The sequence below is a fragment of the Glycine max genome (genome assembly GCF_000004515.6).
Source record: "Glycine max cultivar Williams 82 chromosome 3 unlocalized genomic scaffold, Glycine_max_v4.0 Gm03_scaffold_238, whole genome shotgun sequence".
Lineage (NCBI taxonomy): Eukaryota > Viridiplantae > Streptophyta > Magnoliopsida > Fabales > Fabaceae > Glycine > Glycine max.
In genome coordinates this window covers 4,117-24,147 of record NW_024464660.1, presented here as the reverse complement: position 1 = coordinate 24,147, position 20,031 = coordinate 4,117, and the positions used below count along the sequence as shown (strand labels likewise).

Below are 20,031 nucleotides of genomic sequence, written 5' to 3'. Positions count from 1 at the left end.
TAATTGCAATTTAAAATCATGTCTAAAGCCATGCAACATTGATGCGCATCACTAACCAGCCCCCACCATCGTGCACATAAACATCGGTTGCATTTGGGATGATCCCACTCGAAGAGCAGCTACCACCGAATCAAATTAACTTCACATTTCATTCAAAATTGTCTCTTCATGAAACAAGCTCCAGGTGCCATATATCATTAAGTAAAACAATAATTAAAATTAGGGACTCTGGCTTTTATTAATCCACGATCGTGCAAAGAATAATATATTCTGCGTAATTTTCTCAGCATTGAAAGAGCCATTAATTCCTTAGCATACACTCATTCCTAGCATTCCATACACACCAAAATTTCTGATGCCCACACCGCCCTCCATACATCTGCCTCCTTCTTTGAACTTACGAATACAGAATCTTGCCAAAAATGTGATTCTGGTCATTGTGGCAACACCACATTTACATGCAGCCAGCAGCCAAGAGTAACATTGCCTCCAAATTAGTACCAAGAATTTTATGACATGAGAAGAAACAGTGAGATACCGACTCATCTACCTCAAGGCAAAAGGGACATAAGCACTCATGAGGATTATAAATGGTGTTTCTCCTTTTTAGATTATCCTTCGTTGGTAGTCAATCAATCAAGCATCACTCTCCAAATTAAGAAACACGCCTTAGGTTGTATATACCTTAGTGTAGTAGTATGAGAAAAAATATCCAAGTTAAATAGAAAATTATTTTTATAAATATGAACACTTTTTTTTAAGGCAAAATGTAAAAAGAAAAGTTGCAATTTCTCCCCAATCTCTGCAAGAGGTACATGTGTTACCGTATTACATACATAAAAAAATGGTTTCTCCTAAGTTAACTTTCAGTCCTAAAAAATGCCACTGTTAACTTCTCTAACATCAATCACATTTGAAGTGGCTCCAAACACCAGCAAGAGAAGAAAGTTCATGGTTTTTTGCCTTATATAACAACCACTGCCATGAGATATGTTTTACGGCTGTCAAAATACCCCCTGGTTCACACTTTTTGCAACTAAAGGCTATCATATAAAATATTTCTGTTGGCCGAAATCGGTTACGTTTCTTTTGATCTACCTCGGTCGAAGTTATTTTTTGATCAATGTCGGTTAGAAATTTTTTTGTCAACCTTAGTCAATGATGTTTGTGATCGATATCAACCGATTATATTTTTTTACCAACATCTTGTCAGGACTATTTTTTGGTCAACGTCACCTTGGTTTTTTCGGTCAATGCGACAAAGCTTGTTACCAGGAACAACTTGAGGCACTTGCGGACTCGCTTGTCAGGTTTTTCATCATTGACATGCAAGCTCAGATGGCAAGAGACCAGAAGGAGATCCTGCTTAAGGTTAGGAGAATACTTAGCGCTGTTAATAAATTTCCCTCCCACACAGTTGATGCATCTAACCCTGAAGAAAATGCAATTCTAGTATGGAAGCAACAAATACAAGTTTGTCTTTGTCCTGCTATTCTGATCCTCTCTCTATCCAGATGTATATATGTTTGTTAGTGCATATATATATATGCATCCATGTATATATGTTTGCATATACATACATATATGAATGTACGTAGATATATTCATATATATATATATATATATATATATATATATATATATATATATATATATATATGAATACATATATATACACGTGCTTTGTGCATGTAACCATTTGCATTTAAAGAGTTTGTATCTTTATCTTTGAAACATCTTTTTACGCTATTTTCAATCAATACAAGAATTTTAGATCATTATCTTATTCGTTACTTCTCTTTAATTATATGTGTTAAGTTAAAAAATATTAATGCTTTAAGATGAATTAAGACTCCTAATTGTAACCACATCAGCCATACTTTCCCGTGATAATTCATTTCTGGTTTGGCAACATTTCCCACCTCAACTATCTGTGTCTCTTTTAGTAAATTCAGTAGGGATTGTAAGATTATGTGCTTAGTTTGCTTTGTTTTTTTAGTTTTATGATGTATAAAAAATTATAGATCAGTTAGTAGTTTTGTTTTAGGTTTTGTTCTGGTCTAGATCGGATCATGTTCCGATCTTCTAAATCTTTAGCTTTTACGCACTGTGTGCTTGAAGCTAAGGGGTTATCTTTTGGTTCAGATTGGAATGTATTGGATTATGTTCCGATCTTCTATCACGCATCAAGCCCATAAAAGAGGCTTAGGTCAATTCACTTTCAAAGTTGGGCCTTGCCAAGCGGGATCAAACGACCACCTTAAGGGGGATTGACGAGAATCCGACTATTTCTGCAGAATAAGGGATTAACTGATTGTTTATGATATGCTGGTTAGTCATGTATCATGAAGGGACAACTAACATAAACTTAATAGCACGAAACATTTGCGGGATATGATGGAATATTTTGATGCAGCATAAAGACCCCAACTTGTAAAAATTGTGGGGGGACTGAATGTGCTTCATTTTGAGGAGGCTTTTTCCGGAACAGGTTTGTTATATTTTTATTGCATGTTATTTAGAATTAAAATCTATTATGTCAGTTGTGCATATAGCTTGCGTCAAGTGAATCAATAAAGATTGAACTCGTAACATATTATATTGATTTGATAGTTATATTTCTTAAGTGGGAAAATATTGAGATTCTTAGAACATTTTTGTCAAAGAATCCATTTTAGGTTCTTGGATTATTTTTTGTGAGTCCCATGATGTTATATAGGATGCAAGAACTTCTATCATTTGTTATTCTAATAGTAGAATCCAATTTGGATTATTAGATTTTACTAGCACAAGAAAAAATAATATTTTTGAAAAAATAGTAGTTCTTTTCCTAGAACCCAATCTCCATCTTAAAAAACTCTTAATAAGAATAATAGTAGATCTAGTGGATAAGGTTCTTGAGTTCAAGAATCCCATTAAAGATGCTATTGGGCCTTTGACAAACTGTCCATGTTGTGCTACTCATTAACAAACCTGTGCTTACATTTCATAGGCTCTGGTGAAATAATAGATAAAAGTTATTTATATACAAATATTTCTAAACATTATTAAATGTATTACATAAAAACTATAGACCAATAATATCATTAAAAATGACGCATTTTAATATGTTAAGCAAATAAGATAATTTCAATCAATCTCGAACAGAAAATATATATAGAGAGATATCGAGTTTAATACTTATGTATTGATGATGTAAAATGATTTTACACTATTATAAATTATTGTTTGAATTACTTTAAAATAATTATTTTAAAAGTCAACAAACTTATCACATAGTGAGTTGCAATTAGGTAATGGTTTAAATATATTTTTGGTCTCTGATAAATACTCATTTTTTGCATTTGGTCCCTAATAAATTTTTGCTTTGTGATGGGTCCCTAATATTTAAAAAGTTTTGTTCGAAGTTCCTGCCGTTAGTCGAAATCCATTATCTTCATATGTGATCGTTAACCGATCACGTAAGATTTTTTATTTTTTTATAGAAAAAAGTAAAAAAACGACATCATTAAGTCCCCGAATCCTCCAAACCACCCCCACCAGTCCCCAACCAACTCCTCCACTAGCTCCACACCACCGCTATTGTGTCTCCAAAACCCCCCAAACCTCCCTTGAAACCCCATGGCAGCAACACAACAATAATTCTAACCCATTTTCTTTTTTTCTTCTCTTGAACCATGGCTCCCCATGGCAACAACAAATCTCCTTCTCTAAAAAATCACTCATGGACCCCCCTTCCCCAAAGAAAACCCTCCTCTTTGTTTTCATCATTTCCTTCTCTTCACCTACGACACACAAGTGAGTTTGAGGGCCAAGTGTGAGAGAGAGACTGGGAGAGAAGTGAGGTTTGAGAGTTGAAGGAAGTTACTGGTGGTAGCTGGCGCTGGCACGAGCAGTGGCACGACTGGCAACACCAGTGGTGGCCGATGGCTGGGTTGGTGGTGACCTTTAAGAAGGGAGAACAAGAAGAGACAATCATGAAAGCAAGGGTTTGCAAAAAGAGCTCGCAACTATGAAAGGTCGACGACAAGTTCAGACATCGCTATCCCACTCATTTTTTCGTGCTCTATGCAATGGACCGAGCGGAATCGCATTTTAGGGTAAGGTTTTGTTGACCTTCTTCTACCCATGAAACTATTTTGATGTGTTCTCTTAGAAACCTTATCCATGTGAATTTCTTGAGTTGGGAGTTGGCTTGGTTTGATTTGAAAATGTAAAATTGATTGCAAGATCCTAAAAATCGTTGGTGAGGACCTCTTCACCTTGGATCTTCACGAGTGACGAAGTCATAGTGACAAATCCATAAGAAAGGTATAGAAGAAACTATAATGGGTTGTGTGAAAACGTAGAGGAATGCTGAAGAATGATTTTTTGATGCCCAAGGGATTTTGACTATAGTTTCTTATCATTAGTCAAAATCCGTTATTTGCTGAAGAATGATTCTTTTATGCCCAAGGGATTTTGACTATAGTTTCTTATCATTAATCCTAATCTCAGTCAGACAAAAATCACACATGACATGTCTGTGTGGCTGGTTAACGATCGTGTGAGCAAATAACAGATTTTGACTAATGATAAGTATTTCAAACAAAACTTTTTAAATATTAGGAACCTATTACAAAGCAAAAATTTATTAAAGATCAAATGCTATCCATTCCATTATGCCAACCTATGTTCCTTTTCCACTTCAGCTAGTGCAACTTGTACGGCTGATTCTTTCTGCTGTCATACACAAGCATGTCTTGTTTCTGAGGCCCATTTGTCCTTTCTTTTTCTATTCCCCACCCCCTCTTTTCCCTATCCTTTTATATACCTTCATTATGGACCTATCAAGTTCTAACCAGGAAAATTCCAAAAACATTTCTAACCCAAATCTCCAAATTTACATGATGTCAAATAAGAAACAAACTAATAAATAAGAAAATGTGATTAAAAATAATATATAACACTACAGAGAAAAAAATCAGAAAATTAATTTTCCATGCATACTATAAAGAGATTACAAAGTAAAAAATATATATTTTCATGGGAGAAATGTTCATGTGAACACAATAATTACCTTGACTCCGTATAGTGATATTTTGTTGCATATCATTGCAGCAACTTTTTCAAGAGAATGACTTGAGTATTTCCCACCTCTAGCTTCTTCTTCAATTTTATTTGCAGAACTGTTGGAATTTGAATCAGTGGGAACTTGCAGCAAGCAAGCAACAGAAGCAAGGGGGTGCAATTAGAAAACAAGACCAAGAGAGCAATTACAAGACCCACTTACCTCAAGGATTAGGTGTGAAACAAGCAGGTGCATCATATCTGGAAGAATGATGCTGGTCGGGTAGGAATAGACAAACTTAACAATTTCCTGATATTCTGTAGCACAAAAAGACAAATTCGATTATTGAGAAATCAGTATAAATAATACTATGTAATAACAACATCAATCAATGGAATATACAATTGTTCCTTCCCTTATTCTTCTCATTCTTCTCTCCGTGGAGGCCCTGGTCCTTGAAAACCAGCTTCTATCTTCTTCCCTATCAACAAGTATATAGCATATATAATTATGTATGATAATTTTAAGAAAATAAACAACACTAATATAAAATATATAGAATAGTAAAATACAAAAAAAAAAACAAGATCATATCTGCATTTCCAGAAGTATCTTATGGAATCTAGATTACCCAGGAAGTTAAATTAAAAACTTGAAAGAAGAAACAGAGAAAAAAGAAAATATTTTAAGATAAGTTGTAACCCGGAATCAAAATAAAAGTTTATAAATAATTCAAGCACATATATATATTTTGGTGTCTTGGTCTTATTGATGTATTTTGCAGACATTGATATACTTTTATTACCCTATAGAGCTGGAACAAGATCAACTAATTGAAGGTTTAGTGACATTGTCACAAAGCAAAGAAAATGCCTGATTTATGAATATTCACCTTGAATCTACGTGAGTCAGAACAATTTCGTTCACCAAAATATGCCATTGCAGTTGAGGTGGTCGGTCGTATGTGAAAGAGTCTGTTATGAGATGATGATCTTTTCATGCATTTCGGTATTGTCCTTTGCATTAACACTTACACAACATTCTCCAACTGAGTTAGCAGTTTGTCAGTAGTGAAACCCTCCTTGTCCAACAATTCCATATGAGGAACACTACCTGACAACATTGCTGATTTCAAAAGCCTTGAATTCTTGGATATCTCTTATAAACTCTTTTCCTCATCCTTGCCATTGGGAATTGGTAAATTAGGGAGCTTGCAGAATCTCTCGTTGGCTGAAAATAACTTCTCCTAACTCTATTTCAGAAATGGCCTCCATCAAGTCCCTCAACTTGACTTGCATGGGAATATGCTTCAAGGTGTACCCAACAGTAGTATGTTAGAAATTCTGAGGAACTCTATGCATTCTGCACTCTACTTTTTCACGAAATGCCTCCATTTCAAACCAAATAAAATGGTGATCAAATCTTCAATACTCTCATTAAACCAAAAAATATATGAACCCAACAGTAGTATGCCCTTAAAGGTGTACCATGCTTCAAAAAGCTTCATCAACACATGCGAAATTCTGAGGAACTCTATGCATTCTGCACTCTACTTTTTCACGAAATGCCTCCATTTCAAACCAAATAAAATGGTGATCAAATCTTCAATACTCTCACTATTACTTTCCTATATATCAATATTCTCACTTTCTAAGGTACAAACTATCAGGACACTTCCTTTTTTCTAACAAACCCATGATCACAAATTTCTTGAAAAATCTAATAAATTCAAAAGGTTCATGAGACTGCATTCATCCAATTCTAACAGTAAATAACAGGAATAAAGGCCCATGGTTCAGAAATATTCAATCAGCATAAGTTATTACAACAACAAACCTTGTATAGCTTCTTCCCAGAACCAAATTAAAACCTTTACTCTGAATTTGAAGAACAACTAGCAACTGCGTATATCAGTATAGCTTTTGTTCCTTAACTGGCCCTGTGCAATTTGAAGTTTAGCTTTTGTTCGCAACAAATCGCCTTGATCCCATATATCGAAAACCTCCTTTCACTGAAAACCTCCTTCCAACAAAAGATCCAGAAGCACTGTGTCACACACTTGCACAGTCGCACTCCAACACCGAAAACCTCCTTTCACCGTCGCACCCCACCGTAGCACTCTAGCACCGACTGCATCGCAGCAAGAAGCCAAGAAGCATGAACCAAATAAGTTTGCACTTTGCATAACTCGAACAAGGTAGACAAAGTCTACTCAAATAAGTAGCTACAACACGACACCGTTTCGGGTTTTCGTAAATCCACATACTCGTAGCAGACTCGCGAGTCTACCCAAACTCGCCCAAGTTTGCGCTAAATCAGATGAGTCTATTCCGTTTTCAATTCTGCTTTCGATTTAACTCGCTGAAGCTTAGTGGAATCGTAAAATCATACAATTCTACGATTTAAAACATGAGTTTAACAACCTTGGATGATTCAAGTAAAATAATCCTACTAGAGATCTTATGTGCAAATGCAACGAAACACACATAAAAGTACATATTAAAGATTTAACAATATCATAAATTTAAATAATTTTAAATATGATAGAGATCACAAATATCATTGATGGGATACAATCTTACTCAATGTCATTATGGACGTCAATGTTCCTACCCTGAGTAGTTAACACAAATGCAAACCAAAAATTCAATAATAATTATTTTTATTTTTAAATTCTATAAAATCATTTTAAGTAAATATATAATAGATATATTAAAATTAATATATTAGTCCCCGTTGATCCTTGTGTATGAAATAAATTGGGTTGGGAGGGGAATAGTCAAATCATGTGCACTCAGAATTCTCGAGGAAGATTAGTCACTTAGTATTTTTATTTTAAAAAAAATTAAATTATTTACTAAGAAATAGCATAAATTAAATTAGTTTTATTCTCTTTGGGATAATGACTAAAAATAATTCTTCTTATGGGCCAACCATTATAGGAAAAAAAAAAACTCTTTCGCGAGTAATTAAAACAATTGCATATTAAAGACTCAACAATTTATTTTTAATTCGAAATTTTATAAAATTAGTTTTAATTAGAAATCATATAAAATAAAATTAAATAATCTTATAAATAAATATTTTATTCATTAATATTTATATTATAAGGTTGAAATTTTTATACTATAAATAAATTTAATTTTAATTAGTTAACAAATTTATTACAAAATAATGTTTTGACTCTATGTTAAAAATTAATTAATTAAATATATTTTTATTAAAACTAATTTTAAATCATTTCGTCAATAATCTCATAAACTTAATTAGTTTAAATATTTTTGTAGTAGAAATCATAAATATCATTCATAAGAAAAAATCCTACTCGAAATTGGATTATTATATGCAACAAAACTATTTCTTCCAATATTTTATAAAACTACATACCAAAAGACTTAATAATATCATATATTATAATAATTTTAGTTATGCTAGAGATTACAAATATGATTAGTGACAAGAAAATCTTGCTAAAGACTATTATAGACCACAATATTTTTTTTATCCAAGTAGTTAACACAACTACACATAAAAAAAACTGAAATAGTATTTTTTTTTTTACTTTCAAATCTTATAATATTATTTTTATTTGGAAATCATTCTTACATAATTATATAACATTTTATTAAATATATTTTTATCACAATATAATTTTAAATTACTTACTCAATAAAATCATAAATTATATTAATTTTAATTTTTACATAATATGTAGTAATAAAAATATTAAAATTAATTTATAAAATGTATTTTTATTACAAAATAGTTTTAGGTTACTTACTGAATATGCTCTTTCTTCAAGTATTTCACACAAATTCATATCAAAAACTTAATAATATCATAAATTAAAATCATTTTAATCATGACAGGGATCTTAATTATCATTCATGAGAAATAATCCTACTCAAAATTATTACAAATGACACAGTTCTTTCGCCTAGTAGTTAACACAATTGTATATCAAAGAGTAAAAATAATATTATTATTTTTTAATTTGAAAACCCATTTTTACTTTATAATCACTTCTACATAATATATAATAACTACTAAAATTTAATTATTAAATATAATTTTTAATACAATACTTTTAAAATACTTACTCAATAATACATTTAATTAATATATATTTTTTATGATAGAGACCAAAAATATCATTCATGAAAGACAATCACGTGTTTAACGTCATTATAGGCGAATTATTATGGGTGACAAAGCTTTTTCTTTAAGAATATTTAACATAACAACATATTAAAGAATCCACGATATCTTTTTAAAAATTTGAAATCCTATAAAATCAATTTTACTTAGAAACCGTATAAAATAATTTTATGAATGAATTATTTTTTGAATAATTTATGTTATGTAGTTGAAATTTTTATACTATTAATTAATTTAAATCTAATTAGGTAATATGTTTATTACAAAATATTATTTTGTCTCTTTTTTTAATAACTTCATATATGGAAATTTTATTAACTAATATTTATAAAATAAGTTTAAATATCATTTTTTCATAATTATATAAGAAATATTTTAATATTAATTTATTAAATATATTTTTATAACAAAATATTAAATACTGAATAATATCACAAATTAAATTAATTTTAATAGTGTTGATTTTTTTACATAAATACATGATAAATATATTAAAATAAAATTTATGAAGATAAAACAGGTAAAAATATGAATAATAGTTTCAATTTTCAAATAATAGAAGACAATGATTTAAATAGCCTAAAAATTAGGATTTTGATTTTTTTTTTGCTTGAATATTCTAATCCTTTTTTCATGTTTATTGAATATAAATACTAAATAGCTAATTATCTTTTTTAAGCAAGTGTATTTTGAATATGCGTAAAAAGGAGAGCGATCTGCGTAAATGTATGGGTATCTTGCTAGTTATTAACTTATTGTAAATGGAGATATAATATTGATGGGATGGTTAAAAAATTATGAAAGAAAAGAAAATTTGTGACTTTACTTCCTTATACTAACAAAAACTCACAAAATAACGATTAAAATTTATCAATTAAAAAAACTTATTATAAATTCAACTAGAAACAACTTTAATTTCAGTGATATTCGTAAATGGCAGACAACATTTCATCACTTCACTTTAATAAAGGATGCAAACTTGCAGTAGTAAGGGAAAAATCAAGCTTATTAAGACATAATTGAATAATTGAAGTTTATTTCAAAATTAGTTAATTTAATTATGGTAAATGTTAACTAGTGTTTTTAAGGTATTAATTGGTTATAAAGAACTAAAATGATAATTTTTTTATTGAAATATATAAAATAGTATTATTTATGATTTTTTTTACATACTCTTATGATTTTCATAATAAATATTTTTTTATTTTAATTTATTAACTAATGCCTTAGGGCACTGATTAGCAATATCCTTTAGGTTTTAGCAACCATTAATTGATTTTTATTTTTTAGCCATTGAATTTTTCATTTTAAAATTATTATAAAATATTAATTTATTAAATCAGAAACTAAAAAGAACAATTTATCAAAATTCAGAGATTAAAAAAACTTTTATAATTTTAGTAACTAAAAAAATCTCAGCCCAACAATAAAGAAAAATAAATATAAACAATTTAATAGTAAATTTAATAATTTTTTGCGGTGATCAAAGATATGGTTAAAATGGAAGTTTGTTGACTTAATACATGCCAACAAGGTACTATGATGGGTGACATGGCATGTGAAAAATTGAACTCTCACGTCCTTGTTATGTCAATCTTAACATCATATCACCAGTCTTGTGTTAGCAAAAATTTCTTAAATATTTATAAGAAAATTTATAGAAGAATGAAAATCACCCAATTGTTTTGGGATCTATGCAAGCAAAAGTATACAAACAAAACAACATATACAGAAAAGTACATACACACCATTCTAGAGAGGGTGTGCTTATTTAATTGCCAACAAAACAACATATTATAAATTGAGCATGCTTATTTCAAGAGTAATTAAATTAACTACCAATTTGATATCTAGAGTATTACTCTTTCTTATAAATAGTCCTTAAAATAACAAAATCATATATAAGTAATTTCTAAAGTGTTGAATATCCATTAATGCATATATACATTGAAATATTTTATCAATGTATAAGGATTAATTTATATTTTATTTTAGTGACTATTTAAGAGATGAAATTGATAATTTACGCTGGTCTTATTTGGATTCCTCGAACTTCAATGCTGCTCTTGGGGTTCTCATCAGTGACTATTATAGAACTCACCCAATCTTACCTCCATCCACCCATCGTTTCTCTGCACAGAATGTCCATGCAAGAGTGGGGATGTCACGGAACGTTAAGGGACACCTCAACAGGCTTGTTCCTGAACCCGGTGGCATTATTCCTTAGCCTAAACACTAAGTATGCCTCCTATACCGGAACTTGTTTCTAATGATTATTTTTTTAAAAAAATAACAAATTAACATATTTAATATATTAAGAATACAATGTATTTGAAATAAATTAATTTCAATTCTATGGTACCAAAAGTAACTGGATTTGAAACATGTTTCAATTGTTAATATTTTGGTACAAGGAAAATTTCCGAGATAGCCAAAACTGTCAATTGAAACCTTGAGATACCATAAATATGACCCAACATAATCATATATCATATATATACTCCTAGGAAAATATTTTTTACATGAAATAAAGTCTCCTCATCCTTGCCATATGAGGAACACTACCACACAACATTGCTGATTTCAAAAGCCTTGAATTCTTGGATATCTCTTATAAACTCTTTTCCTCATCCTTGCCATTGGGAATTGGTAAATTAGGGAGCTTGCAGAATCTCTCGTTGGCTGAAAATAACTTCTCCTAACTCTATTTCAGAAATGGCCTCCATCAAGTCCCTCAACTTGACTTGCATGGGAATATGCTTCAAGGCAATTTGGATTAATAAATTACTCTAGAACCTGAAAGGTTAGTTAATTCACAATTTTTTTTTAAAATTATTATTACCAAAATTTTATGATATCATTGATGTTTATATTTTTATTTATTATATATATATATATATATATATATATATATATATATAAATTATTACATTACTTAAAAATTATTTATGAAAAGTAAATTTAATTAAATATAATATTCAGTAACTATTCAAGTATATATAAATATAATTATCAACTTGTATAACAGAGATATACTTTTAGCTTCTTTTTAGAAAATATTACTATTAGCTTTAAAATGATTTATATATATGTGATATTTTAAATTACATTTTTTGGTGAAATATTTTAAATTACTTTGTATCACAGTTATTATATATCTTCAATATTTTTTTTGAAAAAATAGAATTAAAATTAAAACTTAAGATCGAGATCAATCCAGACTTATTAAATCATATTTAAATTTTAAACTACATCAATTGAACAATGAATTAAGAAAACCAAAAATTGTATAAGATGATATTTCTCTTTTTCAAAACCAATTTAATCTACTCTATAAACTCCTCTTAATCGGACAACTATTAGAAAAGTGAAAAGGAAAATATAAAAAATTAAAAAAGTAAATAATTCGACTTTGTAGAAGTCATAACCACATTCTTTATCATCCTTCTCTTCTCTATCCCCTCATTGTTGCACCTGACACATTTGTTTAACACGTTGTCATATTGTCTGATCAATAGGAATATGATATATCGCCTCTTTATTTTCTGATCATGTAATTGCACTGATTTATTTTCTGTTCTTATCATGATTGGTTTCACATTATTATTATGTCATGCACTTCATCATGATGTGTTGCACTAATATTAATGATCGTTCTACAAATCTTTGTTGTACCCCTTAAATTTCATTAGCTTCTGTCTTTTTTTTCTGATGGAAATTAATTAATTAACATTGATTTTTGAAGTGCTTGTTGATTACATGCACCATGGAGGAAAGAGTGGGGCTTTTGTTTCTGATTTTTTCATGCAAGAGAGGTAACAATTGTTAGATTGGCCTTTTTCTTATCTTTTTGCTTTTAAATTTAATTATCGTGCTAAGTGAGATGGATATAACGTAGTTACAACCTCACACCAAATTTACTGTACCATAATAAAGTTTACCTGGTTCTTGTAGTAAAAATATAAATAGTGATGAACCACATACCTTCTAAAACCATACCCATACCTGTTTCATATACCTAGTAACTTAGAGATAGAATGCAAGGCTTGCATTATTCACTCTCCTATATATTTATTTACCAAACTTTGGTGGAAATTTTAAGGAGTGACAGGTTCATATTAGCTTTTAACCATCAATGGAAAACTGGAAAAAAGAAAAGGCTGGCACTAACAACCAGTTATTTGTCAATAGGAAAGGAAGCTTGGGCCCAATTGAAGGATGTTGTGGAAAATTAGTCTCTTTGATTACAGAAGCTTTACTTTTTTTTTTCCAATACTTACAAAAATATCATCATATTTTTTTACCTCATGTCATGATTTGAAGAATGTGTTTTGCTACAAAGTACTGATACTTTAATTTGCTTCATGCATCTATATCTGATACCAATATATTGATATATTTCACTGGTACATATATGTAAAGTGACCAATTCTTTTAAAAAAAAATTATGATAATCAAATATAGTGACATGTAACATAGAAGTAAGTATAATATAGAAATATAAAAAGTATTGTTTCTTGATGAACCAAATATGAAAATTGTTTTGTTTATAGATAATTTCAAGAAAGAAATGAGATTGATCATTGATAGTACCATTCTTATTTGTGAACAATAGGAAAATATGATCTACAATTTTTTGATTTTATTTTTAGCAATGTCTAAGAAGTATGTATGTTCTTCAATTTACCGAATTGCAATTGTATATTTATCATGCTTTTATCAATTCTTACATATCTACATATCTATCATATTTTTATAATAATCATACCACTATTAATTTATAGGACAGAGGATAAGAGATAAGCTGAAATCATCCAATCCTTCTGAAGTTCACTTGATACACCTTTTCATCCTTCACATCGTACCCAACGAAAACCCTCACAAATGAAAATTCAACTATTGAGAAAGTGTCAATTTCACGTCAATTAAATCAAAAGTTACATTTAGCACTAGTTCAAATTTGAACTTAGATTCATGGATAGGTACAGTTTCTCCGGGCCAATCAACCATATCTGAAAAACAAAAATAAGTTTCCCACGGTCACTTTCACTCTGGCCTCAATAATCTTAAAGATAAATTAAGTTAGAATATAACAACATTGATGTGTGTAACATTTTTCCCGAGAATCATTATATTTAAGTATTTATCAATGTTGTTACTTAGTACCTGTATCGTTACTTCTTCTAAACATATATACAAGGTCAATTTCCACGTTGCCTTTGATGATTTGTTGATTCTCTGTAGATTCAGTAACATATATACAAGGTCAATTTCCATTTCAGAATGAATTGGATTTAGTAAAACGTAAAAGGAGAAAGACATGAAATGAAACATATCCTTGACAAATAGTTTTCTAGTTGGTTAGACTTAGAAGATACCTGATGATCATCCTTGGTGGCTAAATCCATCTATCGTCAACCTTAATGCCAGGGATGTGGGAAATTTTAGGCCAAATTTGAGGGTGCTTCATGCGGCATCGTTTTTCCAGCAAAGGACATTCCCATATGGTTAATTTTATTAGAGAGTCAGGAAGCCTTTCTCCAGCCATATTCTCCAGCAAAGGACATCCCCTCATGGTTAATTCTTGCAGGGATGTGAGATGGAGAAGCCCTGTGCAGTCCAACATCTCCAGATTTGAAAACTTAAATAGATACAGAGACGTAAGGGAGGGAGGCAGCAAACCCTCTTTAGGGAAGGACTTGATGCCATCACATCGACCCCCAACATTGAGATGAGTAAGCATGCCCATGGATGGCCATGCTAGGCCGCTCAGTAGTTTCTCACAATTCACAATCCAAACTGTTCTCAGGTTAGGTGGCATACCCCGTTTTGGAAAGGACTCAATTTCTGGGCAGTTGGATATGTAAAGATCTTCTAACTTTGGGAGAAGAGTACTCATCTCTTCAGGCAATCCTTCTCTCCCGAATGATACAAAGTTGGGGCATTGGTAAATACTCAAAGAACACAGACTCTTAAATGACTCTGCCCCTGAAACCAAAAGATATTCCATATTTTCACACTTTCCGATTGTGACATCTCTGAGATTTGGAAAGGTAACCAATGGAAGAGATGTGAGTGAATCACAACTGCTTTCTATTGACAGTGTTTCCAGTAACTCATGTTTGTGTTGCGTCGGGAATTCCAGTTTTTTAAGATCCTCGATATACAGACTCTTCACTGATTCAGGTAAACGACCACCCGGAAATGACATGGCTGACGAGCAATCCCTTAATGTTAAAGACCGGAGACAAGTTGGTTCGGCGCTGCTGATGGCTCCATCATGGACTCCACCATTGGGCTTCCTTCTACTTCTATAGTCTCTAGCAAGAGAGGAAACGCATGCAGTGCTACTTTATTGCTTTTACTTATCTCCAAACTTTGAATGGCGGGAGCCGTTGGGAGAGAAGAGCCAAGCAGCTCACAATTTCTAATTGTAAGTGTTTTCAGAGCAGGAAGGTGATTCGGCAAACTTCCCTCTAGTTTGGGGCAGTCACGTATTTCAAGAATTTCAAGCACAGGAAAAGCTTCTGAATCGAAGGAACTCCACACCTCCCAACAAGGCATGTGATGAATGGCCAGAGATTCAAGGGAGGGAAAGGGCGTCCCAGAACGACAATCTTCGTTCTTGTAAAAACCTGCATCAATAGTCTTCAGCCTATTCAATCGTGCAATCTTAAGGACCTTGAGAGAAGGTAGTTGTCCAAGTGAAGGAAGCATACTACAGTTGTCACAATCACGCAATTTTAGACTCATCATATTGCAGTAGGAAGAATTTCCCATCCAATCTGGAAATCTGGTTCCTTTATAGCCTTTTATATACAACGATTCAATGTTAAAGTGAGGCTGTAACTTGCAAAGCACATCTATTTCAAGTTGGAAGTTGGTACTGTTGTTGTTACATCCAGACCATTCCAACTGTAAACTATTAATGTGTTTTTTATCCATCATCCTTGCCTCCAACGCTTCATCACTTTGGGAAACATTCTCCAAGTTCCTAATTTCAAGTTGACCACGAAGATTTGAAAGTGCTCCCAATTCTTTGATTCCATTCTCTTCGTGCTTGCCCACAGCAAAGAAATCCAGATGTTGTAAATGATTTAATTTACTCATTCCTCTCGGCATCTCTTTTATAGGAGTTCCAAGTATCTCAAGATGACGCAAGTTAACAAGATTGCACATGTCACTAGGCAACTTAGTCAGCTTTCTGCAACTACACAACTTCAAAGTTTGCAGATTGTATAAATTACATAATGACTTTGGCAGTGTTTCTACACTTGAAAAAGAGAGATCTAAATAGCGCAGATGGATCAATTTACCTATTGAGTCAGGCAAAGAATCCAGACTTTGGAAGTCACAAAATGATAAAACTCTCAAGTACATAAGCTTCGACATTATGATACATTGTGCCTCCTCATTGTTGAATGGAGCAGCTTCAAAATTTATAATGGACAAGAAAGTTCTCAGAAATTTTGCTCTACCAACAACATCAAAGTTGTCCAAGACTGAAGAATTGAATTTGGCAAATGACAAATGACGAGTCTTGGTGTTGATCTTTGTTTCTTTCCCAAGTTCTTCTGATCTAAAGTAAAAATCTCCACCGAGTGATGTGGCTAGATCATGCATGAGGTCATGCATCACAAAACATTTGCCATAAGGCCAACTACTTCTACTTGTGTTTGAACGTTGGAAAAATGATCTCGAAACCAAATCATCAAAATACTCATGACCAACCTCTTCTAAAGTCCTACCTTTCCTTGGTTTCTTCAAAAGATCTTCAGCCATCCACAACAAGATTAATTCATTTTTTTCAAATTCGTAATCTTGTGGATACAACGAACAATAAACAAAGCATCGTTTTAAATGTGGAGGGAGATAATGATAACTAAGTCTCAGTGCTGGAATAACTTTACACTCACTTTCAGAAAGTTCCCAAATGTCACTATTGAGAATATTATTCCAATCCCCAATGTCATGCTTTCTTCTCAACATGCCTCCAAGCGACTCTGCTGCTAAAGGCAGTCCGTTGCACTTTTTAACAATCTCCTTTCCAATTTTTTCTAGTGTTGCTGTGTTCTCGTTAGATTCCGTGGAAAGACATGCATGGTTCGCAAACACTGACCAACAATCTTCATTCGACAATTGGTTTAGATGATAGGTGTGAACAGTTTGGACTACAGATGCTGTTTTTTCACTGCGGGTTGTTAGAAGAATTTTACTTCTCCTAATAATCCCACGGTTAAATGGTTTCTTAAGAAGACGCCAATCAACATAATCCTCTGTCCAAACATCATCCAAAACAATTAAGAATTTTTTATCTTTCAGCTTGTCCATCAATTCAAGATGAAGTAGATTCAGATCACTCAATTTACAAGCCTTTCCAGTCACCGCCTCTATTATAGTTTTTGTGACCTTGAGAACATCAAATTCTTGAGAAACACAAACCCATGCCTTAAAATCAAAATCAAATATCTGTTTCAAATTCTCATCATTGTACACCAATTGGGCCAAAGTAGTTTTTCCAACCCCACCCATGCCCACAATAGGAACCACAGACACATCACTACCGTCACTGTTATCCTCCGACAACAACTTGATTATGGCCTCCTTATCTTTCTCCCTACCATATATATGAGATCCATCTTCCAGAGATGTTGATGGAGCTTTCCATGACAAGTTCTCCACTGCACTCTCTTTCAAATCAAGACTCTCCTTGAGTTTTAAATGAGACTCAAGTGTGACAACTATGTCTTCCAACTTACTAACGATCTTGCTATCGGAAAAGCGAGAAAACAAGTCTCTTACCTTGTTTTGGGTGGCAGCTTTGGTGAAAACATGGTCGAGTAAGTCATCGGCTTCATAGACAGCATCTTTGAGATCATTGAGCCAGTGTTTGACATTGGTGTTTGTGATCTGTTTCTTCTCGGCATCATCAAGCACAGCTCCAACCACTCTGAGAGTGGTCTCCAACTTTTGAAGCAACTTCTTGCTAAGCTTCTTTCCACGGATCAAGTCAACAAAGTCAGGTGAAGCCAGCCTGTCGAAAAGCACATCAAGGAAAGCAGAGAGAAAGGCACCACCGACCAGTGCTGCTGCCATTATCTCAAGAACAAAAGATGACCAGAGTAGAAAGACAAAGGCAAGGGAATTGGTTGCTATGAACTGGGTTGGTTCTTGGTAAGGTTAACTGATGTGATGAGATTTGGCTTAATTCAACTCTCTTCACCTTCACTCGTTCTGCTGTGCAAGACAAAAGTATGGTCTTTTTTATTTGTATTATTATGGTGGTGGGTGACTTATCACGTTGGGAGTCTCTTTCCTGTTCCCCACATTTAAAAAGTGATGATATTTCTACCGTTAATTTAAAAAAAATGGATTATATTTCTAAAATGCTTTAATTAAAGTTTGTGATGGCCAGCTTTCTCGCTTTCCAAATCGTGTGGAGCAGTGGTGTGTGTTTTTTTCTTGGTGATATGTGTGGATGGCTGCAAGGGTACTGTGCGTAATTATGTTCCTGTGCTTTAATGCTGAGACAAGTTGTATTGAAGCAGTTTGCACATGTGTTTTGGATATTTTTATTTAAAAAATAAGTTAATAGTAAAATTGAAAATGAATTTTTTTTGTTAAATCCAAAAGTTATGTAAAGATCCTCAACTTAGAATTTTTTTTCTAAAGTTAAAATTTAAAATCAATTTTTCAATGTGAAAGTAAATAGTGAATATTTACTTAAATTCGTGTTAGTTTATATTTCAACCTAATCATTAAAATTGTCATAGAGATATGGTATTTTATAAAGATCTAACACTGAATCATGATTTTATAAATTTAAAATGACTGATAATGATTTATGTTTTTTAATCAAGTGGTAAAAGATTTAAATTTTTATTAATTCTTATATATAGAATAAATTTTGTTAGGAGGAAAATAAAAAAATGAGATTAAAAAATTATTAAGACAAGAAAAATGTTGAACAAATTAAAAGAGAAAGAATTAAAGAAAGGACACATGCTAATTGATCCCTAAAAATATAATATTAATGAATTCAAGATTTGAATATCCTTATATGTACGTTAAAGATGTGTGCAAAAAGAAAAGTGTGATTTTTTATTAAATAAAATCAATAAAATAAATAATAGATACTAATAAAATAAAGAATATTGTGAAGATGTTATAATAATGATAATAATAATAATAATATAGAGAGTGATTAAAGTAATTTGGCATGAAAAATTATTATTCAATTCAACTCTTTTTTTATGTTATATATCTATTGTAATTATTTGATAAATACTTCCATAAAATTTTTTGGTTGGTGATTATCCTTTGAATCTTATCTATATAAAATTTTTATTATTAGTCAAGTAAAATATATTTAGTGAGATCATCTCAAACAACAATACTAAAATGAGAGATAAAGAAAATTTAAGTCCAACAAATGAAAATATTTTACTATATGTAAAACATATTTTTCTCCTATCATATTTAATAAATATAATTTTTATAAAATATAATTTTATTTTAAATCAACAGGTATAAATTTTTATCAATAGTGAAAATAGATTTAAGTGAACTTTCTAGAAAAACTTTTTTATTTGTTTGTTTAAGTGTTGAAGATATTTTTCTTTTTAGTATCAAACAAAATCTTATAGGATTTTTTTACTCCACTACACTTGCTCTCTCCTCATTTTTTTCAAAATACACCTGCCTCAAAATTGTTTCCTAAACAACACTCCTTTTTAGCTTGCAGAGAGAAGTCGGGGTTAGGGAACCCAACTTCTCTTTGCTCCTATTATTTTTTAATTTAAAAAAATTATTAAATTCATTTT

At 31.5% G+C, this 20,031-nt stretch overlaps 1 pseudogene; it reads right to left on the bottom strand.

Moving 5' to 3' along the window:
• Nucleotides 1-14,003: 14,003 nt before the first annotated feature.
• LOC100796007 (putative disease resistance protein At3g14460) lies at nucleotides 14,004-18,536 on the bottom strand (annotated as a pseudogene).
• Nucleotides 18,537-20,031: the final 1,495 nt, after the last annotated feature.